Below are 23187 nucleotides of genomic sequence, written 5' to 3' on the forward strand. Positions count from 1 at the left end.
GGGGAGCCGTTGAGGAGGTGGTTGGGTTTACAGGCTGAAATTCAGTGGCAGAGCTGGGGCTGGAAACTGGAGGGAGGTGTTAAAGCCACAGGCTGGATGAACGCCCCTCGAGAGTAGGCGTAGGTGGGGAAGAGGAGGGACCCCAGGCTGGGCTGGGGGTGCAGGCCGCCCCCTAGCTGCCTCTCTCTCTCTTGCTTGGAGAGACCAAGCAGTGACGGCAGGGGGTGCATGGTGTCAGAGAAGCCGGGGGGCCACGTGTGTCAGGGCTGACGACGGGCGGCTGAGGAGGGGGGCGGGGACTGGGGGCTTTGGACGGGGGAGGCCAGAGCCGGATTGGAGGGCTTCAGGAGGGAGTGGGTGTCCTCGACAAGCCAGGGAGAAGTCAAGCAGGCAGGAGCTGGGGGCAGCATGCATGCAGCATGGGACTTTCTTTTTTGTTTAGTGACAGAAACAGTGCCCTTTCTCCATATGGAGGGAAAACCGGGTCACGTGGGGGAGGGAGAGAACTGTTTGTTGGGGTGATGCAGTTGGGGAGCTGGGGGGCAGGAGCTGGTGCCAGCGGGAGGGAGGCGGAGCCTGGGGGTGGGGAGCAGGCAGGCGTGGGGCCGGGTGTACAGGTCTCTTTAGGCTCCTGTTTTCTCAGCGTCATCAACAGAGCGAGTGAAGCCCTGCTCTTCGCTGCCGTTCTCTGTGTGGGGCAGATGAGGAAATGGGCCCAACTCTCACCTGCCGCCGAGGGGCAAGTGACTGGGATTTCGAGCGGGGTCTGGTGGATTCCGAGGACACTCTGGGTGTTCACAGGGCAGCCTGGATCTCAGGATGTGTCTACGTTCCGCTCCCCTGGCCTCCTCGCCCAGGGCAGCCTTTCACCTGCAGGGCACACACCAGCCAGACAGGGAGGTAACTGCCCCCACGTCATACAGACGAACCTGGGGTGGACCCACGGGACACCCTGGGAGCCAGACCTGGGCCAGGAATCCATTTATCTCGTGGTTCCCACATGGTCCTATTCTAACGGGGGAGCTGTGATGACTGTCAGGGCCCCTGTGTCTCATAGTCCTTGAGATGCCTGGGTATTTGTGGATTCCTCTTTGCCCAGTTCTCTTTCCCTGATGAATGGCTGTGTCAGCTCCTCTGGGGAGGGTCTGGTGGGAGCATTACCGTATACACTTGTTCTGGGGCCGCAGGGCACTTGCTCCCAGGCACCTGGCCTCTCCTTCCATCAGCTGGACCTGAAACCTTTCTCAAGTCTGGAAACTGGGCAAGAGATCATGACGTTTTATTGGGGTGCAACCCAGGGGTCATCACGCCTTAGTTTCTTTTGGTTACAGAGAGTGGGCCGTGTCCTGGCTGCCCCTTGAGGCACCTGGTTCTGCTAACCATCTCCCATTTCCAAAGCTCTGTGGGTCAGGCCCTCCCAGCTGCCCTCTGACCTGCCCAAGAGCTGTGATAACAGCACCCACCTTGTTCTGACCAGTCAGTGCTATCACCTGGCCTCTTATTTGGGGACCCTCTCACCTTCACTGCGTCAGGGTACCCAGTTCTGTCCCGGCGGCTCCTAGTCTCAGGTCCTCAGAGGACACACCCCTGAGCTTGTCAGGCTGCCGTGGCCAGCACGTTCCTACAGCTTTGGCAAACAGAGATTCCATCAGGCTGTCCTGCGGAAGACGGACACCTGGTGGGTTCTCCAGCCATATTCACCCAACGTGCTCCCCTCTCTGAGCCTTTTGACTTCTCTTCCACTGCCTGCAGCCCGGGCATTTCTACTTCTTGTGCCAGGATATCACTTTCTTTTGGCTGAGCCATGCAGCTTCTGGAATCTTAGTTCCCTGACCAGGGATTGAACCTGGGGCCCTTGGCAGTGAAAGTGCCGAGTACTAACGACTGTACCACCAGGGAGTTGCCTGTGATACCGCTTTCTCCAAGCACCATGCCGGTACCATCTTTCGGGGTCCTTGTCAGTGTGTGTGTGTGGAATTAACTCTCTCTTATCAGACTCTACGCCCTGCCCCCCCCCCCCCCCCCCCCCCAATGGCATCTGCTGTGTTCTCCTGGTTCTGCCAGCACCGGGCTCCTTCCGGCAGCCCTCTGAGGTGTGACTTATCTTAGCTATTGCTCCGGTGGTCAGGAGAGGAACGAGCTAGTTCTAAGGCAGGATCCCAGCGTCATCCTCCAGCAGGGAGCATTCTGCACTCCGAGGGGTCACTGCTCAGGAAAGAGCAGGACCTGACCTTGGTGCTGAAGACTCATCCTGGGCTGAGACTTCCGCCTTCCCTGACATTCTGCTCTGCTTATAATTCAGCTCCGCGCCTGCTCCTTAGCTTTCCCCTCCCCTCCAGCTGCAGGAGAGGAGGATTTATATGCAGCTAAGGAGGCCCTTGGCTTCCACACTTGGCCTTAAATTAGTGATTAATCACTCTCAGCCTTTTAGAATCGTCTTTCTCCAGTGCCGGCCCATTCCGTGGGCTTTATCATTAATCACCACCCTTCTCCCGCAAGTCTCAAACTCTGGAGAGACTGCCCAGCCCCACAGTGTGCTCCCCTCCATCCAACCTGGAAAGGGGTTCGCACCTTCACTGCTGTGCTAGCCGGTGGCCAGTGCTGCCCCAGCTGTGGTCCTCACTGCTGGCCCGCAGTGGGTGACCCAGCTGCATCCCCAGGTTCAGGGGCTGCTTCCGAGCCGCTCCTGTTGCTGATTCAGGATGGGTTCCTGGGGTGACAGGCTCTGAAATGGTTTTTGTGCAGGAAGGTTTCAGGGTCTTGTTCTCCTTGTATGAGGTGAGGGAAGCAGAACAGGGCAGGGAGAAGGAGGGGTTGAATCAATGGTGGACTTTTTCTTTTTTAAGTGCTCCTAGGTTTTTCCTTTATTTATTTTTTGGTCTCGCCACTTGGGGTCTTAGTTCCCCCAATCAGGGTTTGAACCCATGCCCCCTGCATTGAAAGTGTGGAATCTTAACCACTGGACCGCCAGGGAAGTCCCTGACAGTGCACTTTTAACACCGGCTTCACTTGATCCCCTGAGGAGTGCTAAGGCTGAGATGGCATGTCAGGGTTGTCCTGCATTAAAGATCCAGGGATCCAGGCCTATATGAACCAGTTATTGGATGTGAGCTTCCCCTGTGAGGGGGCTGTGAGGTGGAGGACAGTCCTTGGGGAAGGACTCAGACTTGTCAGCAGTAAATATTCCCCACAGCTCGGGCACACCTTTGTCCTGAGGCAGGGCTTCTGGGTGGTGTAGCACACAGCCCAGCACACGATTTATTTAGTTTTTCACATACTGGTGGACATTTGGGTTGTCTGGGGGCTAGTGTGAATCCCACTGCCTTGTGCATTCATGTACATGCCTCCCCCTTTTATTTTTTTTTTGGATCTAATGAACCAGCGCTCCCTCTCGTGCAGTGGAAGTACTGAGTCTTAATCACTGGACCCCCAGGAAAGCCCCTCATGTACATGCCGTTTGGTGGCCGCGAGCACTCCTTACTGTTGGGGGTCCGCTCGAGAGTGGCAGGGTTGGTGAACTTTAGTAGCTATTGCCAAATAGTTTCCCAAAGTGGCTGCACTTTTTATAGTCCCACCAGCAGTGTTCCAGACTTCTGGTTGCTCGGCAGCCTCACCAACACTTGATATTGTCTTTCCTTTTATTTTAGCCGTCCTGGTGGTCCAGGCATCAGTGATTCTTTTTTTTTCCCTTTCTCAGACTTTTTTATTTTTAAAATCTTGTTCCTTGCCTAGGTATATAGTCTGTTGTTGTTGTTTTATTTTTTTCAAATGAACATAGTGTTGTTTTTATGGAAATATTTATGGTAGTATAAATTTATAGCTTTACCAGAAACATCAGTGATTCTTTTGTGCAGTCAGGGTGGGAAACCGCTGCTCCATGGTATGTGGGTAGATGTGAGATTTGGGGAGTCCTGGGACCACCCCTGCTTGACTGTACCTGATATCCATTTCCAAGGGTCTTTGCCAAAACCAAATCCTGGTGGATACATTGAAAGGTTATCAGACAGTAACATCCTCATGTGACTTGGTTTAGCCATTTCCTTTCAGCCTGAGAGACCAGCTCCAAAGGCCTGCGGAAGGAAACAGGTTCATTTTGCTCCCCACGAGGCCACCTTCTGCAAATCTTACGAGGACAGCTGGAAGCAGCTGCAGGGATGCACCCTGTCCAGTGTTTCACGGTTTCCAAAATGCTTCTCATCTGAACTCCTCTGGGCTTCACTGCTGCCCCCAAAGACAGCAAGAGAACATAGTATCAGCTCCCCAGGACAGAAGGGGAAATCAAGGCCAGTCATGCAGCAAGTTAGTGCAAAGTGACCATGAACCCAGTGGTGGATTCCAAGTCCAGGGCCCCCAGTTTACTTCTTAGTTTCATTGGCCTGTGGCTCCTCCCTTCCTTTAGAAAGCAACTCAGAACCAGCACCTCAGCACCCCGGCCCCCAGCCTGCTGTCCATCAAAGTACTCTTAGAAGCAGGTATTCCAGGGACTCTCTGGGCCTAACTTTTCCAACCTTGATGGGCTCAGCAGTCTTCTGGGGACCTTGCTTGAAGATTCTGAGTTAGGAGGCCTTATAGGCCCAAATTCTGCATTTCTCATCAACTCCCAGTTATGCCAGTGCTGCTGGTCCATGGACCACACTTTGAGTAGTGAGGATTCAGACCGATACCCAGCTGAGGGCCGTATAGGCAGGTCTCTCTGCTGTGCTTGATACGTCCCATGGAACTCGGGCAAACACTGGTTCATTACTGTCTGGATTCTGGTATGAGTGTTAGTTACTACAAGTTCAAGCCTCTCTCCAGTTCTTGTTATGAGATGTACCATTCAAGCCATTTGCCTAGTTCAAAGTCCCTTACTCTTAACACCTCTCTCAGGAGCACCTCTTCCCCCTCCCTCTTCCTGCTCTCTTTTCTTTCCTCTTCTATCAACACTCCTAATTCCCACCCAACCCCGAAATGGGCAGGATCTCAGCTAGGCATCAGGCAGAAAGCTGGTTGAGTAAACATATTTATACTAAAGTGTGAATGACTCACATCTCATCCCTTAACTCTTCCAGTGGTTATTTAGATGTGGGGGTGGGGGGAGGAGCTGTGAGTTGTTGGAAAAGTTGGCAATGAGGGAATGAACAGGAAATATTCAGGAATTCTTTACTGTACCCCTTAACGTTTCCCAAACCTGGGTCAATGATTGACTGCTTGCCCACTCTGCGGTTGTAACTGGAGAGTGGAGAGGCAGCAGGTTATGCAGATGCAGGAGATTATGCCGTGGGACGGGGATGCCAGGGGCCAGAGCATGTTGGGGGCTCAGTACCTGTGCTGAAGCCTTGGTCACAGTGGCTTGTGAATAATTGCTGTGGTAATGATGAAGACTGCTCAGGCAAATGGATTCCAGTTTACATTCTGCTCCCTGCAAAGGTCATCTATAATTGCCCGGTTTCCTCTCTGTGGTGGGTACGAGGCTGCAGTGGGGGCCTGTCAGGGGGTTTCTGGGCTCTGGGCCCGCACTGAGGGGGTTGGGGGCTGAGGGCCACTCGGGTGATCTCTGCCAGCCCGAGGGGAGAGGCAGGAGGTGGCAGCCTCCCCCATCCACCCCCGGGTGGTGCTCCAGCTCCCCGGCACTCTCCCGCTGAGCTGGCTGGGAACGGGCACGCAGAACTCGCTGACCTGCTGAGCAGTGACTGCTGGTGGCCTCTGCGACCCGTTCTGCCCATCGGTTTATCTAGAAGCTTCAGCCAGATCCCTCTGCCCTGACATGCCGTGGGGCAGGTGCTGTCACCTCCCTGCTCTGGTTGTCTTTCTCTGCAGAACAAAGGAGTTGGGCCAGGCACAATGGCCTTGGGAGGCCCTCTTAGATCTGGATCCCAGGAATCTAGCCTTTGGCCCCCTAGGTTTATGGAAGATTTGTGCATGGGCTTTGGAGTTTGAATCGTGGCTCATTCCTGCTGTGTGACATTGGACTCCTCACTTCACTCCTCTGACCCCCAGTTTTCCTCTTTAAAAAAAAAATGGAGATAATGGTAGATGTCTCTTAGTGTTATTTTTGAGATTAAAGACTATTGTGGCAATGGATTCTGACATAACCGAGTGCTTCCTCTGTGTCTGGTATGGTTCCAAGGGACTTTCTTTCCCCCTCAGCTGCCCTGTGAGGTCGGTGCTGCCCTTATCTCCAGTTTAAGATGAGTAAACGTAATGGAAAGCAGACACGTGTTTTTAATAGCCATCAGCTTCTGCTAAGCCTTTTTGTTGTTCAGTCACTCAGTCATGTCTGATTCTTAGTGACCCCATGGACTGCATCATGCTAGGCTTTCCTATCCTTCACCATTTCCTGGAGCTTGTTCAAACTCGTGTCCATCTAGTCGGTGATGCCATTGAACCATCTCATCCTCTGTCATCCCCTTCTCCTTCTTCCTTCTATCTTCCACAGCTGCTAAGCTTACTCCTTTTCAAAAATTTTTCTTTGTTATTTTTTAAATTTTTGATGCCACACCATATAGCTTGCAGACTCTTAGTTTCCTGACCAGGGACTGAACCTGTGCCCTTGGCACTGAAAGTGTGGAGTCCTAACCACTGGACCACCAGGGAATTCCCCTAAGGGTGCTCCTTCTACGCTCCTTGGGAGGCTTCTCCAGCGAGGCTCCCCCATTTGCTCCATGTGCGCTCACCTCTGCACCTCTGCACCTCTGCTCAGGCTTTTCCTCCTCCGAGCACCCTTTCCTCCTGGGCCCTCCCAGCCCTGTCCCTAGCAGCCCACCCCACAGCAGCCAGACTCTTTGATTTCGTAGCCTGGACGGCCTGTCCCGCACCGTCCAGCAGTCAGTTACTATCAGACTCTGTAACCTCTCCTGAGGCCACCTACGCTCCCTAGGGCTGAGCCTCCGGCTGATTCTGCTTCATCTCCTCAGATGTACCTGTCACAGCCCTGGGAATGGAACCCATGTGTCTGAGAAGTTCCAAGGCTATGATCTCCCATACCAGGCCCAGCATAAACCCCGTTGAATACCTCATGGGCCATGCCTTGTGCTAGAAAGTGGGAAGAAAGACCAATACGAGATGACCTGGGACTAAGAAGGACTAAGGAGTGCAGTAGGACTGTGGCTCTCAGCCTGGGATGCCCTTGGGCACCACCTGAGGACCTTGGGATTGCTGATGCCTGGACCCCACCACAGAGTCTAGGGTGAGGCTGGACTTGACGAGTTTTAAAAGTGTCCTAGGTAAGAAAATTGGACATCACGTGCAGAAGAATAAAGTTGGACCCTTACCTTACACCATGTACAAAAATGGATCAAAGGCATAAATGTAAGAACTAAAGTGATAAAAGTCTTGAAAGAAAATGTAGGGGGAAGTCTTCATGACATGGGATTTGGCAGTGATTGCTTGGATATGATACCAAAAGCACAGGCAACCAAAGAAAAAATACATACATAAAGTGAAAGTGTTAGTCGCTCAGTCCAACTCTTTGCAACCCCATGGATTGTCCATGGGATTCTCTAGGCAAGACGGGAGTGGGTTGCCATTTCCTTCTCCAGAGGCTCTTTCCAATCCAGGGATCAAAGCCGGGTCTCCTGCATTGCAGGCAGTTTCTTTACCAGCTAAGCTACCAGGGTGGTAATACACAAATTGGACTTCATCAAAATTTAAAACTCTATCAAGAGAGTGAAAAGACAACATACAGCAGGAGAGAAAATATTTGCAAATGATATATCTGATCAGGGATTAATATTCAGAATGTATGAAGAACTCCTACAACTCAACAATAAAGAACCAAACAACCAATTTAAAAAATAAGCAAAGGGCTTGAATAGACATTTCTCTAAAGGAGATATACAGATGGCTAATAAGCACATGAAAAGATGTTCAGTAATTCCCCAATTAATCATTAGGGAAATGCAAATCAAAACTACAATGAGATATCACTTCATACCCATTAGGATGGCCATTATCAAAAAAAGCAGAAAATAACAAGTGTTGGTGAGGATGTGGAGAAATTGGAACCCTTCTGCATTGTTGATGGGAATGTAAAATGGTACAGCTGCTGTGGAAAACAATTTGATGGTTCATCAAAAATTAAACACAAAATATAATTAAAAAAATTCCCACTTCTAGGTCTCTACTCAAAAGAATTGAAAGCAGGGGCTGAAACAGATACTGAAACACCAGTGTTCATAGCAGCATTATTAACCACAGCCAAAAGGTGAGAACAACCCAAGTGTCCACTGATGGATGAATGGATAGACAAAGTGTGGTAAATCCATGTGACAAGAAATTATTCAGCCTTAGAAAGGAATGAAGGACTTCCTTGGTGGTACAGTGGATGAGAATCTGCCTGCCGATGCAAGGGGACATGGGTTTGATCCCTGATCGGGGGAGATTCCACATGCCTCGGGGAAACTAAGCCCATGTGCCCCAACTACTGAGCCCACGTGCTGCAACTACCGAAGCCCATGCTCCTAGAGCCCGTGCTCCGCAACGAGAAGCCACCGCAGTGAGAGGCCTGCGCACCGCAGCGAAGAGTAGCCCCTGCTCTCCGCAACTACGGAAGCCTGAGCTTTCAACAAAGACCCAGCATAGCCCTACAAACAAAAAACAGGATGAAATTCTCATACATGCTGCATCATGGATGAACATGGAAATCATGCTGAGTGAAAGAAGCTAGGCACAAACGGACGAGCATTGGAGATTCCACTTAATACGAGGTGCCCAGACTAGGCAAATTGATAGACGTAGAAGGTGGAATGGTGGTGGCCAGGGTCTGGAGGGAAGGCGGGGAGTGGGGAGTTATTTTACCTTTAAAGTTTTTTTTTTTTTCGTGTGGACCATTTTTAAAGTCTTGTTGGGATCTGTTACAGTATTACTTCTGTCTTATGTTTTGGTTTTTCGGCCACGAGGCATGTGGGATTTTAGCTTCCTGACCAGGGATCGAACCCACACTGCCAGCATTGGAAAGCGAAGTCTTAACTACTGGACCACCAGGGAAGTCCCAGACCAGTGGTTCTTCAAGTGGGGTCCCTAGACCAAGAGCATCAGTCTCACCTCAGCACTCAATAGAAAGGCACATTCTTGAGCCCCACCACGGACATAATGAATCAGAAAGAAACTTTCGGGGTGAGGCCCAGCAATGTGTGTTTTAATGAGTCTTTCAAGTGATTCTGATGAATGTTCAAGTCTGAGAACCACTGGCTTAGAGTTTATATCTTGGACCAGTGGTTCTCAGTCTTGGTTGATTTTGCTTCCCAGAGGGCATTCAGCAATGTCTGCAGAGGTCTTGGTGGTTATAATGGCTGGGGGTGGGGTGGGGGAGTGTAGACGCTACTTATGTCTAGTGGGTAGAGGCCAGGGATGTTACCCAGTATCTACAATGTATATGACAGCTCCCCAGTAAAGAATGATCCAGCCCCAAATGTCAGTAGTGTTGAAGTTGAGGGCCCCTGCCTTGGGTCGATCATCATTTCTTCTGAGTCACTTGTTATGTAATCAGGACTCTGGTCAGCATGAGCCAAAGAAGAATGGCTGTTAGTCAGACAACCAACAGTGTCTGCTCCTGGAAATTACTTTCACAATAAATCAGACATTCCCTCCATCTTTTCCACCCTACCCCCTTGTGGAGAGGCTCGATCTTTAGAAATAGAGAGATACTACAGAATGCCAAGTATGGGGCTGGCAGGGTCAAAGAGGTTTCCATATGTCAGGGTGAGCAAACACCCAGCCCCTCCTTCCCTTCCTTTTTTTGGGGGGTGGTAGAGAATCCTGGTGGAGGGATGTTGACAGGGATCATACTTGGTGGTTTACTCCAAATATTATTGGTAATGCAGTTTTGTCAGGAGAGTAATCATCTCTCTCTAAACGTAGCACATGATTTTAAAGGTTGGCTGCATCCCTGAGTGTGATTTTTGCAGTACTTTGGAGCCAATTTTATTTTTTTCTGTCAGAGAAATGCAGCCCCATTGTGTCATAGGAGCAGGGGAGCAACTAGACTGTAATGTGTAAAGAACTCGTTTTGGGGGGGCCCCAATCAAGTGTGTGACACCGGACACCCCTGATTTTGTATGAACCAGACCTTCTAGCTCTGTCTGAATTTTCTGCAATGGTACAAGTGATCAGTTTCTACACTAAGGCGGTAGCTATTAGCCACATGCGGCTGTTAACACATGAGATGTGGCTAGTACAGCTAAGGAATTATTTTGTTGTTGTTGTTTTAGGAATAGCATTTTCAAATGTATTTCATTCCATTTAACTTAAATTTGAATAGTCAAATGGCACCAGTGACCACTGTCATGAGCCGTGTTACCTTAGATGCCCTGAGCTGTCCCCATGGTGCTCAGCAGTGTGCTGGCTCGTGGCGGCTCCGAGAGGTACTGAGCATACAGCTTGCTTGGAGTTGGACGGATTCGTACTTAGAGGGCTCCCATCCAGCCCATCTCAGCTGGCACTCCGCCCCCCAGCCCCAGGTTCCAGAGAGAGGCTTGGTTATTTTTTTTAAACGTATTTCTTTTTTAAAAAGTTATTATCATCTTGGCTGTGCTGGTCTTCATGGTGGTGTTCGAGCTTCCTCTTGTTGCCACGTGTGGGCCTAGTTACCCTGCGGCACGCGGGCTCTACTTACCTAACCAGGGATGGGACCCACGTCCCCTTCATTGGAAGGTGGATTCTTAACCGCCGGACCACAAGGGAAGTCCTGAGGCTTGGTTATTTTGGGTTTTTGGGTTTTTTTGGCCTTGCTGTGAGTCTTGTGGGGTCTTAGTTCCTTCAACCTGGGATTGAACCCGGGCCCTTGCCAGTGAAAGCACGGAGTCCTAAGTACTAAACCGTCAGGGAACTCCTGAGACTCAGGTGTTTTGAATGTTGCGAAAACCTGTCACCTTGCTGAGCATTTACTAGCTGAGGCAACCCAGCCCATCCAGTACTTCAGAGCTCTTTGCTTCTGGTGAGAATTTTCTCAGTTTAGCATGGAACTGTTGATTATACCACGCCAGTCAGGAACTCGACCTGATAACTGAGTAAAAAGTAAATTTGTTTTCCAATTGAAAAACATGTGCAGTCTGTTTGATAGATAAAAATCTTTCAAAACAGGGGTTTCCTTGGTCAAAAAATATGTAAAAGTAATTAGCCTCCAACTAATAAAAAAAAAAAAAAAAATGTAAAAGGTCCCGGAGTGGTGCAGAGGTTAGATGTTGCTAATATAGTCCAGCACCCTCACTTTGAAGGAGAGAAGGGAGACCCAGGTGGAATGGGGCCAAGTTAGGACTGAAAGCTGGAGTTTCAGATTGATGGGAGAGGCCAGTGTCTGAGCAGCCTTCCTGTGGCCCAGTGTGTGTGTGTGTCTGCCCTGGGCTGTCCGCCCCCGAACAGGGATTGTGACTGTGTGGCATTCTCTTTGATGGCTGCGCAGACATTAGTGAGTTGTAACAGCCTCTTTGATCACAGTGTCATGGAGTAGGTATTACGGGCTAGGAGCAGTGCTCCAGGTGTGCTCCCTGGGCTGATTGTATCACAGTGGGGAACTACCTGGAAAGAAGGTCATAAAACAAAAATGCAAAGTCTTGGGTCCCATAATAGACCTATCCTGGTGCCCTGGTGCTCCCTACCCCCATCTGGAAACCCCAGCTCTTGTTACTCACACCCTGGTGTAACCCTCGTCAGCCTCCTTGCATGGGCTCTGGGCTTGGCCATTGACTTGCTTTGGCCAGTGAGATGTTGGCCAGCAGGATGGAAGCAGAGGCTTGAGAGCTAAATGCTCACACCTTGGAGGACTTCCCAGGTGGTTCAGTGGTAAAGAATCCACCTGCCAGTGCAGGAGATGCAAGAGACTCGGGTTCGATCCCTGGGTCGGGAATATTCCCTGGGGTAGGAAACAGCAACTCATTCCAGCATTCTTGCCTGGAAAGTTCCATGGACAGGGGAGCCTGGCGGGCTACAGTCCATGGGGTCACAAAGAGTCGGACACGACACACACGCACATTGGAACTTGTCCTTTTGGACTGTATGCTCTTGGAACCCTGAGCTACCACATAAGTAGGGCCAGGTACTCGGCTGGAGAGACCACGTGGGGATAAGGGCAGGGAGGGGAGGGGGCGAGGGGGAGGGACAGGTACTCAGCCAGCTGCCAGCCACCCCAGCATCCCAGTCCTGTGAATGAAGAAGCTGCTTTGGACATTCCAGCCCCAGCTGAGGCATATGGAAATGAACCACCCAGTGGAACCCAGCCAGCCCACACCCTGGTGGTGGGGTGTTAATGACCAGGGTTCTTGACCTTCCCCAATCAATGGAAATTGACGAGCGACCAGACAAGAAATTCAGACAAGGCTTTCATGGGGACCTCTGCTGCAGCAGAGAGGGGCAGCAAGAACAAACAGCAGGTTCCTCGCTTGTTTGCTCCCTGAGGGCGGCGAGCTTTTTCCTCATGTGGGGTGAGGGTGGGGGTGTGTCCAGGGGTCTGGCCAGAGGGGTCACTTAGGTGTTTTGCCCACCCTTAGGTGGTGGTGTGTGCAGGGAGCATGCATAGTAACTGCTTTTGCTCCCAACACCCTGTTTTTGCTTCAGGCTCTTCAAAAGTCACAGGTGGGTTTTTTGGTCTCTTTGTATCTTTTGGGCCCAGAATTTGCCCCAAGTCCCATACAGTTTCATTGTATTTTGTCGCTCAAGGAGAGGTGTGTCCAGGTGCAAGCACTGCAGCGCCGCAGCAAAGGGTCCCGGACCCCAGCCTGTCAGGGGCTGGGGTGCTGGTTACTGCCAGGCAAGGCGCCCCACCTGACCCCTGCTCATGGGGGGTGGGAAGGGCTAGGGCTGCAGTTTTTTCCCACGGTGTTTGGCTACAGTAGGGCATTTCTTGTTTTAAAAGTTTTTATCTTGCTAAACTGCACCTCTTCTAGTCCTTTGGCTAAAGAGAAGAGGCTTTTTTTAGAGCTGTCATTGTCCATAGTCGTTGGTCTTTCTGGGTTGCTGACTTCTCCAGCCACACACCTGGGGTATATCAGGTGAAAAGAAAACCCAGAGAACTCTTTGCCCTGTCATTCTTTGGGTTCTGAGGTCTCTAGTAGTCAGCTGGTCTTCTTTTCTCCCCTTTTAGAGTCATCTTCTATTTGTTTATGTCCAGGACTTTTAGCTGGACTTTGCAGAAGGAGGAGGGACAAGTACATTTACTCCATCTTGCCAGGAACCAGAAATCTAGATTTGCCTGTTCTTGAGCTTCATATAAATACAATCCATTTAGTATGCTCTGTAAAGTTTGGCTTCTCTTGCTCATCATAATGTCTTGAGATGTTTTTCATGTAATTGTGTGTAGCTGGATGTTTTCCATTGCTGTATAATATTCAACTGTGCGAGCAAACCGCACAGTGGAATTTGCACAGTGGAGTCCTAGACAGCAGTGAAAAAGCAAATGATCTCAACTGCATGCAATAACCCCATGATTTATTGATCAGTCCCTCTGTGGATGGGCATCTGGGTTGCTTCCAGTTTGGAGCTATTATGAGCAACGCTGCTACAAGTGCTCTTGGTCGTAGGTTTCAGTGGCCACAAACACTCATTTCTGTTGGGAATAAATATTGCAAAAGCTTCTCAACTGGTCTCTTCATTTCAGCTGTTGCCTCCTTCTAGTCAGTTTTCCACATCAAAGCCACAGTGATCTTTTGAAAGCATTAACTGGATCTCTTCCCCACCCTTGCTCTACCAGTGGCTTCCTCTCTTGCTTAGAATAAAATCCAGATCCATCTGCACCATGGGCCTTGTGGACCATGTTCTCTGTTCCTGCACCTGCCCGCCCACCCGTCCACCCATCCATTCACTGTGCCGAGCTCACTCCCACTTCAGGACAATGTGCCCGTGTTGTTCCCTCTGCCAGAGACACTCTTCCCCCAAATCATCACATACCCCCCTTTCCCTTTTATACAGGTCTCTGTCCAGATGTTACCTTTTCAAAGAGGGATTCTAGGGACTTCCCTGGTGGTCCAGTGGTTAAGACTCCACTCTTCCACGGCAGGGGGCATGGGTTTGAGCCCTGGTCAGGGAACGAAGACCCCATATGCCATATGGCATGGCCAAAAAATAAAAAATTGAAAGATAAAAAAATTAAAAGTCAAGTATTACAAAAAAAGGATTCTGAAATGGTCCCCACTCATCCTCTATTCCTTTACCCACATTACTTTTCTTGATGGTACCCAGAGCCACGTGAGCTCTTACTGTATTTATTGTGTGTCTCCCACTCGGGCATGAAACACCCACGGGGTTATCCCGTGGTTCTGTGCTGTGTGCCCCTGCCTAGAGCTGTCCTGCGTATAGTAGGTGCTCAGGAAATGTTTGTTAAACATATTAAAGACACTAAGATGGGATCTGGGCGGACGCCTCAGTTCTGACACCAGCGTGATCTTCAGGCTGCATCACAGGGCAAGTCCCCACGACTCTAATCTCCTGGGATCTTGTGACAAGGCAGACTCTGATCTGGAGGTCTGGGTTGGGACCCGAGATGCTGGCTGTCGTCCCGGCTCCCAGGGGATGCCCAGGCTGTGGGTTCTGAGACCCAGACATTGAATAGTGAGGCCGTTACTGCTCTAAACTGGTTTCCACACCTGTTCGTTGTGGAAAGCAAGTGGTGATGTGTGTAAATCATGGTGCACGGTGCCTGGCCTTAGCTCACCCTCAGTAAGTTTCAGCTGCCCCTCCTCTGGGGGCTTTCAGGGTCTGAACCTTGAAGCAGCTGTTGAATTTCTCCCTCTGATCCTCTCCATCCCCCCTTGTTTGGTCCCCTCCACTGACCCTCAGCAGAGCCTTGTCCAGGTTATGTCTCCGTTGCTGGCCAGCCCCACCTGTCATGGGCAGGGGCCTGGGGAGGATTCTGGTACTTTGACAGTCGTGGGGGGTTATGCAAATGAGATGCAAAGCAGCAGTTAATAAGCCCTGATTGTGTTTGCACAGCACTGGGGAACACGGAGGATTACTGCCGGGCTGGGGCGGGGGATGGGGACCATGATGCTCTTTGGGTTGGGGAAGGAGGCAGTGACAAAAGGGATTGGCTTCTCTGGGGGCCACGAGAGCAGCTGCCCTGTGGCCTGGGTGAGGCCCCCTCCTTATTTGTAGACTGATCCAACCTGTGGGACTGGAACACGATGAAGGTCCAGGAGGCTGGGCACAGGGTGCGTGTGTGTGTGTGAGTGTGCATGTGTGTGTACATGGGTGTGTGTGTACATGGGTGTGTGTGTGTGGATTAGGGAGTGTCCCTGGGCCTGTCTGGGGCCTACAAGTTGCAGATGGCAACTCCTTGATGTTTTTCTAGCTCAAGTAACATGCAGAGGAAAGTTGCCACAGAACTGGCAGAGGAGACTTCCCCAGCAGTCCAAGGGTTAAGACTCCATTCTTCTACTGCAGGGAGTTCAGGTTCGAACCCTGGTTGGGGAACTAAGATCCCACAGGCCAAAAAAAAAAAAACACCAAAAGACAAAAAAGTTGGCAGAGGACGATTTCCCCCTGAATGGGGGTCCACGTGGGAAGAAGGAGACGAGGAAGGTAGGAGGTAAAGATGGAGTAGTTTTGAAGGGCATAGGCTGACAGGTGTAACCTGTTACCGGTATTTTTGCTGGTTTAGGGGGTCTCTTATCAATGTCAACTTTGACAAAAACTAAGTCTGTCCAATCTTGTTGTCTTCTTGCCTCATGAACCTCTCTTGGGGACCCTCCCAAGAGCAGATGGGGCTGAATCAGGCTGATGGAGGTGGGTGGGGGGCGGCTGTCTTTGATTATCCCTGGATGGAGCTGGCTGTTTAGGAGAAAGATGATCTGAGCCTGGGGGCTGGCAGGCGGGCCGGGGGCTCTGCTTACAGGGCTCAGGAACTCAATCCCTCCCTGCCCCCTAGCTCTCCCAGGAGCCTGTGCTCTCGGGCACCAGGCATCCCCACATTCTTGGCCTGGGTGTGGACCTCACTGACTGTTGAGGACCTCCAGCTCTGGGGACACACAACATCGGGCTTCTGGACCAAGGAGGCCAGGCTGGAAGTCACCTCTGAGGTCGTTTGGGGAGATCCTCACTCATGCCCACTATTTGACTTCGAATACATGTGACCCTGTCCTGCCTTGATCTAAGGATGAGAAGCATCCTTTTAGAAAATGGGTGGCTGTCACCATGTTGCCCAATCAGATCTTTCCTAATGGAACCCATGGGATAAGCTTGGCAGGCAGGGAGTTCAAATCCCAGCCCAGGCATTTTCTGCCTTTGTCCTCTCGGGAAAATTGCTTAACCACTCAGAGCCTCTCTCCTCATCAGTCCTGGAGCCTCACAGAGATGCAGCAAGAGAACAAGGGTCCAGTAAATCCACTAGCCCGTCACCCCTGAGGGCAGAGACTTTGTTTTGCTGGTGGCCCGCATCCCAGCATGTAGAACCCCAGGCACATAGTGGGTGCCTAGTCAATATCCGGTGAATGAATGAAGTGCCCCATTTCATCTGTTCCAAGATGATTTCCCCCTCACATTTGACATCACTGATATTAGAATGCTTCATACGCTCTTTATTAATAGCATATCTTGGTTTAATTGGCAGCAGTCTTATGACCGAGAGAGTTTTAGATGGGATGAACTGTGGAAGAGGCTGTCACTGTATTAACAGGCACTTTTTGGCTTAATTTTTGATGGGCCTCCGCTTCTTTCTGATTGCGTGTGCCCTCTCTGGGCTGTGTGGGATCCCTGAGTATTGCCCTGGGGCACAGGGCCTTCAGTGACCCTGCCTGAGGTCTTTCTGAGGCTGTCCTGGGCTGAGGGTAGCACATCCCGTGGGGAACACTGACCTAAAGACCCTTCTTGGCCTAAAGACCCCCTCCCCTGGCCCCCACTGGGTGTTATCTATCCTTCTTGGTTGGTGGCAGGGCTCTCTGAAGTCTGGAATTCTTTTTGGGGAAGGGGGTCTATTTTGTTCAATCCTGTCTTAATTCCAGGTACCAGGACTGGACAGCAACTAGCGGGTGGGGGGTATCTGTGAGCCGCCTAGGCTGAGGGGCTGTAGATGGGATGTAGTCTGGACCAGACAGAGGACTTTCAGAATGAGGGAGAGGGAGTGGGGGAGGTGGACCCATCTCCCCACCCTCCCACAGTCCCCTCCAGGCCCTCCAGCAGCAGACTGAGAGACCAGAGGCAGATTAGTGTCCAGAGGAGCAGACAGAGCCTCCTAGGAAGGGGCTCATTGTTCAGTCCCCTGGTTGGGACACTCATTTGTGTCACCAATCCCCTCCCACGAGGCCAAGGTTGGGGGCTTGTGTGTACAGCTGCGATTTTGTGGGGGAAGAGTTTGTGCATTCTATGTTCTGGATTCATGTAGATGTGTGTACACATGTCAAAGATAGGTGTACATTGATATTAGTGTTACAGTTATATGTATGTGTGTGTTATCTGTACATGTATAGGTAAGTACACAGACTTGTGGAAATGCACATGTGCAAATACATGTAATGAGTGTTTGTATGTGTAAATATGTCATTGGCATGCACATGTGCATGGACAAGTATTGGTGTGGATGGGTCATACATGTGGAGTACATGTTTGCTGTGGGGTGTGTGGGACAGCTCTGGCCTGTGGGAGCAACACCAGAATTAGAATCACAAGGCCTCGCTGCCAATAAGGAACCCAGGAGCCTTGGATGTCCAGACAGGTTGTTTTACTACTATGGGCCTCAGTTTCCGATCTGTAAAATGGGTATGGAATCTCTTGGAATGAGATCGTAGAGGAGCATCTCACACTTGGCCTGACCCAGAAAAATCAAGTCTGAAATTGAGGAGTGACTGAATGATAATAAATGATTAAGCAAGTAGAAATGTTTTGCAGAGCGACACATGGTAACATTTTAAGGACCTGAGGGAAGCATGTGGAAAGATGCAACTTCCAAATTCTTGAAGGCATTTTGGGAGGCAGGGTCTTGGGGACCCCTGCCCCGCCCCGCCGTGGGGCGTGGCTGCCGGAGCCCGGGAAGGTGAAGCGTGCGCGTGCCCGCCCGGAGGTGCGGGCACCGCGCGGGAGGCGGGCGTCCCCTGGTGTCCGCGGGAGGGAGGCTGTCTGAGCCAGCATTGCCCAGTTGCCATGGAAACGAGCAGACGGAGGTGGGCGGTGGGAGAAGGAGGCGGGCCGGGAGGAGGGACGGGGAGGAGGCGGCGGCGGGCGGCGGGCGGCGGGCGGCGGGCGGCGGGGAGCCGGCGTCTGCAGCCCTGGAGCCTCTGCGTTCGCGAGCGAGTGGTGGAGGGAACCCAGAAGGACAGAGCCCCCGGCCCGGGCGCCAGGCCCTCTCCCCGCCCGCCGCCACGGAGCAGGAGGAGGGCAGCCGGTCCCTCGGCCCCGGCCTGGCCCAGCGGGGGCCGCGCGCGCCTCCGTGCCCGGGGCTTGGTGCCCAGACGGGCCCAGGTAGGCATCTCGGTGGGGACAGCCGGAAGAGGCTGTCCGGAGACTGCGGCCGGCGTCCGCTCCTGCCTTCCTACCGGCAGGACCCGGCAGCAAGCCCTGGGACCAGTGGGCCTGGTGGGACGCAGCCTGCGTCCCCAGAGGCCCTCTGCAGAAGCTGGGTCCTCCCCATCAGGACTGTCCCCGTTACTGCCCCTCTGCGCTTCCGTCCCTTTCTGCACCCCTGCCACAGGTCCTTACCAGAGAAGTGCCCCTTCCCTCGCAGAGTGGGCCCCGGGGGTCAGAGCTTCCAGGAGCCCATGGTACTGCTGCTTCCCAGGCTGAGGGGGGTGGCAGTGGGGATGCGGGGGGAGGATGTCCCCCACCCCCGCTCGGGGCAGTCCCAGGCCCTGGCCATCGGGAACCAGCAGGCCCACCTCCTACCCCCACACCAGCTTGGCCCCCCTGTGGTCTCAGGGCCTGGGCTTAGACCCCGGGTCAGGGAGGAGACCTCTCTCTTCTTCCCCAGGCTCTGGCCCTTCCCCTCCTTGCTCTCCCGGTAGACCCAGTTCCCCCAGATCTCCCAAAGGGCCCTGTCCCACCTGGCCCATTAGCAAGCCCAGGGTCTCCATGCTGGGTGGGGGCCCGCCCTGATGGGGTGGGGTGCCCAAGGCCCTCCCTTCCCCTCTCTGTCCCTCTGCAGCGTGGCCCCCGGCATGGACTCAGATGCTGCTGGGGGAGCTGGGGCACTGCAGAGGAGACTCTGCTGCTGCCCGGGAGGGGGTGGGGCCGGGCCTGGGGAGGAGCTGGGCAGCACTGCCTGCCTGTGGGCACAGAGCGGGCATGAGGGCCTGTGGCAGAGCAGTGGGCGCAGAGCACTGGCCCGGGGGCCCCTGGGCCACAGCTGAAGGGCCTCGGCCAGCGTGGGGGGAGATCCCAGCCCAGGGGGGCAGGGGGTGGTGTGTCAACCTCCAGCCTGCCCAGGGGGCTTAGGACCTGAAGGGTCTGCCCCGTTCTCTCGCCTGCCCTCCGTCCCCAGCAGCCCTTGAGAGCTAGGCTGGCTCCTTGGCTGGGTCTCAGCACCACACTGGAGCTCCCCCTTCCCTGGGCACTCGGGGGCCCTGGGACAGGGCCGAGGTGATGGGGTCAGGGGACGCGTGCTGAGAAGCTGACGTGGCTCCGTTCGTTCATTTCTGCAAGCCGTAGTTGCACTTGCTGAATATAGGTACGGAGGTCTCCTACTTCGAGGTTAAGGGCCCAGGTGAGAAGGTGGGCCTGGGGGTGGCAGGAACTGGGTGGGGAGGTGCAGATTCGCCCTGAAGCCAGCAACCCAGTAACCGGTGTGCACCGCCCCCTTGTCTCCGAGTCTTGGCACTCTCCTTCCGACCAGCGTCCATCCCATCCCCACCAGGACAGGGGCCAGTGAGGCCTGGAGGGCAGACTCTTTTGGCAGAAGCTGGAAAGAGCAGACCCTTCCCCAGAACTCCTGCTCCTGTTTGGCCTTCTCTAGGCCACAGTCCCCCCTCCACCATTTTCTCCGTCCCACATGTCCTGGGCTCTGCCTTTGCTCGCTCTGTCTCCTCTGTTGCCCCCAGACTCTGGGGCAGTCATTGCACCAGAAGGGAAGCCCCACCAGTGGGCTCACAGCCCAGGGCGCCTGGGCCCCACCCCCCGCAGCCTTCCCTGCATCGGCGGGAGCTGAAGGGCGGCTGCAGGAGCATCAGAGGCCCCGGGACTAGAGCAGTTTGGCCTGGGCTGGCCCTCCCTGCGTGCCCCTGGTGTAGGAGGTCTGGGGAGAAGAAGCAGCATGTCCACTTGGCTCTCAGGGCTCCAAAGCTGAGCTCCGGGCTTCCTTAAATTGGTCCTTCTGCTGTACTCCTCATCTCGGGAAGCAGCACCCCCCTGTCAGGCGCTCAGGCCCAAACCCCAGCACCACCTGGACTCCTCGCTTTCACATCCAAACCATCAGCCAATCCTCTTGGCCCCAAAGTCAGTATCTTCCAACTCCAAGCACCTCTCACCAGCTTCCGGCATTAGCGCCTTGCTCCGAGTCCCCATCTTCCCTCAGTTGGGGGGGAGGGCGGGGGCTGCAGCTGCCTGCCAGTAGGTGCCCCCTGTAATACACGCTCCCCTTCACCTCCCCCAGCAACCAGGAATCTTTTGAAACCTAAGTCAGGTCACACCCCACCTCTTCTCACACGCTGCAGTGGCTCCTGACTCACTCGATGGGGGGCGGGGGGAAGTCACAGGCCCCCCTCTGACCTACAAGCTGCCACGTGTCTACATTACCTCCCAGTCGGCCTCCTTGACTTCAGCCTTCCCCCTCACTCCCCCTGCTCCAGCCACGCGGCCCCCTTGTTCTTCAACCCTGGCAGCTGGGCTTCACCCCAGGGCCTTTGCACCGGCTGTTCCCGTGGCCTGAACACTCTTCCTACAGATATCTGGATGGCGCCCTTCCTTACCTCCTTCAGGACTCTGCTCCAATCCCACCTTCTGAGAACGGCCTTCTCCGACCAGCCTGTGTAAAACAAAACCACTCCTCAGCCCCCACCATCCCTCCCTGTTCCCTCCGCTTCCCTGTTCTTCCCCAGAGCCTTTGTCACCCTCTAACACACTTGATCATTTACTTTTTTGGCCAGTTTCTTGTCTTGCCAGCCCTTTAGAGTGTCAGCTCCTCGAGGCACAGAGCTTTCTGGCTTGTTCACACTGTAGCACGGAGCTGCACCGGAAGGATCAGGGCTGCAATTAAAGCCAGGAGTGTTTGGCTCAGTGGCTGGCCCCCCTGCCTCTGCAGGGTAACGGGCAGGTGGGTTTCAGCCTCACAAGGGAAGGGATGCAGTGCCTACTCCCCCCCCAACCCCGGACTGGGCAGTTGCCCCAGGGCATCTAGTGGGACAAGATGTCCTTCAAGGACTGAGTGCGTGCTTCTTGCCTTTCTCTGCCTAGCCGTGGCCCCAGAGCTCTCCTCAGCCAGGAAGGGGCGGAGAGCGAGCTGCATGCCCCCCACCCCAGTGCTGCTTGGGGTGGGGGGCCCCTCCTTCCTGCTCAGAGTTCTGTGCCTTCAGGAAAACCTGCGGTGCACTCCCCAGGAGCATCGCCCCCAGGGCGGGCAGACCTGGTTCCTTCCCCTCCAGACTGGAGATGCGGAGGGCTCGGGACAGAACACACCTTGTCGGGACAGAGCGTCCGCCTGTGGGATGAGTGGTCTCGAGGAGACGCACCCACAGCAGAGAGGACGGGGCCCTGTCTTCCCACCAGCTCCCACCCCGTCTGTGGAGCCTGAGACGGGGCTGTGGTTAGAGTGGGTCACTGGAGGTGGTCCCTGGAAACACTGAGCGTGTGGAGGTGAGGCAGGAAGCGTTCTTGATTAAGCAGGTTCCCGCTGTGGGCAGCGGCGTCTCCATCCAGCGGGCCCTCAGAGAAGCAGTGTAGGACACGCCCCAGATGAGCCCCCAGGAAGGTGGGGAGCCGGGGTGTGTGTTCACCAGGTCAGCTGTTCGTTACCTGAGGCTGCCCCAACTTCCCTCTTCCCGGCTTGATTTTCTTTAGCTGTTGTTAACGTTTATCATCTAATGAGTGATATTTATCCACTGCTTGGTTTCCTGCTTGCGCTGCAGTGTAGGCCCCGTGGGGGAAGCCTGGTCTCCTTCCCTGCTCAGCCTGCAGCATCCAGAACAGGCTTCCAGGCTCCCTAGAGGTGGGTGGTCCTAATGAGATGTCACCTCACCCGCTTGGCCTGGGAGCGGGGTAGCGCAGAGCAGAAGGGAGGGCCTGGGGCCTGGTGGAGCTGGAGGAAGAGGGGAAAGGCTGGGGAGGGTGAGGAGCTGAAGTCTGGGGTCTGAGGAGCGGCTGGGAGGAGGGGAGGGGAGAGTCCCTCCCACCCTTTCCTCCTGGGATGGGCCCACCCATTTCCTTCAGCTCTGTGTCTCTCGGGGGTCTGCCTTGCTCAATCTCCCCATTTGCTTCCATCCCTTTGCTGCCTCCCCGCCTTGGGGTTTATAGTTTCTGGAGGCAGGGCCTCTGGGGACTGTCCGGGTCACCCACCTCACAGGAGATGGAGATTGGGTAGTCTGGTTTTTAGATCCAATGAGAAGAAGGCAAGACAAAGCCAGGTCTGGGACTTTCTCTTTCCAGGGTACCTGGGGACCTGGGGTTCTAGATGAAGCCCAGCCATCTCATGGAAAGCGGTCCTAGCTGGGGTGCTGTAACAGATCGCCACAGATTGGGCGGTTTAAACAGCAGACACTGATTTCTCACAGTGTGGAGGCTGGGAGTCCGACATCGAGGGCCTGTTGGGGCCCTGGTGAGACCCGTCTTCCGGGCTTGTCGACAGCGGCCCTGCTGTGTCCTCACCCGGCGCCCCCATCTGCTGGAGCCTGGGGAGAAGGCGCGTCCCTCCCTTCCTCCTCTTAACATGGACGCTGATCCTGTTGGATTGGACCTCACCCCGTGAACTCATTTAACTTTAATCACCTCCTGAAAGCCTGTCTCCAAATGCAGTCACTTCGCGGGGATAGAGCATCACTATATAAACTTGAGGGGACACGGTTCGGTCCTTAGCAAACATCTGCGGGAATGTTGGTCCATAGAGGGGAGAAGGAGATGTGAGGGCATCCAGGGAGATGCTTCCTTGGTGGCTCAGAGGGTAAAGAATCTGCCTGCAATGCAGGAGACTCGGGTTCTGTCCCTGGGTGGGGAGGATCGCTTGGAGAAGGGAAAGGCAACCCACTCCAATATTCTGGCCTGGAGAATTCCATGGACAGAGGAGCCTGGCGGGCTACAGTTCATGAAGTTCATGAAGTCACAAAAAGTCAGACACAGCTGCGGGACTAACACCAGGGAGGTCACCCA

General features: G+C 53.7%; 1 protein-coding gene and 1 non-coding gene across 5 annotated transcripts in view; one reads left to right on the top strand and one right to left on the bottom strand.

Annotated features, from left to right (window-relative positions):
• The window catches only part of PACSIN1 (protein kinase C and casein kinase substrate in neurons 1), a 67080-nt gene that overhangs the window by 17874 nt on the left and 26019 nt on the right, over nucleotides 1–23187 (top strand). Inside the window, exon 1 of one of the 4 annotated variants that reach the window (XM_061146476.1) lies at nucleotides 8669–8687. The exons of the other annotated variants lie outside the window; for them this stretch is intronic. The gene's annotated coding sequence lies outside the window, so the exon portion shown is untranslated. Of the gene's footprint in view, nucleotides 1–8668; nucleotides 8688–23187 lie in introns of those variants that run through there. 4 annotated transcript variants of the gene reach the window in all.
• On the bottom strand, nucleotides 1826–1899 carry TRNAE-UUC (transfer RNA glutamic acid (anticodon UUC)). Its single transcript has one exon. It is a non-coding gene; the product is annotated as a tRNA-Glu (tRNA).

Source organism: Dama dama, chromosome 7 (genome assembly GCF_033118175.1).
Source record: "Dama dama isolate Ldn47 chromosome 7, ASM3311817v1, whole genome shotgun sequence".
In the NCBI taxonomy this organism is placed as follows: Eukaryota; Metazoa; Chordata; class Mammalia; order Artiodactyla; family Cervidae; genus Dama; species Dama dama.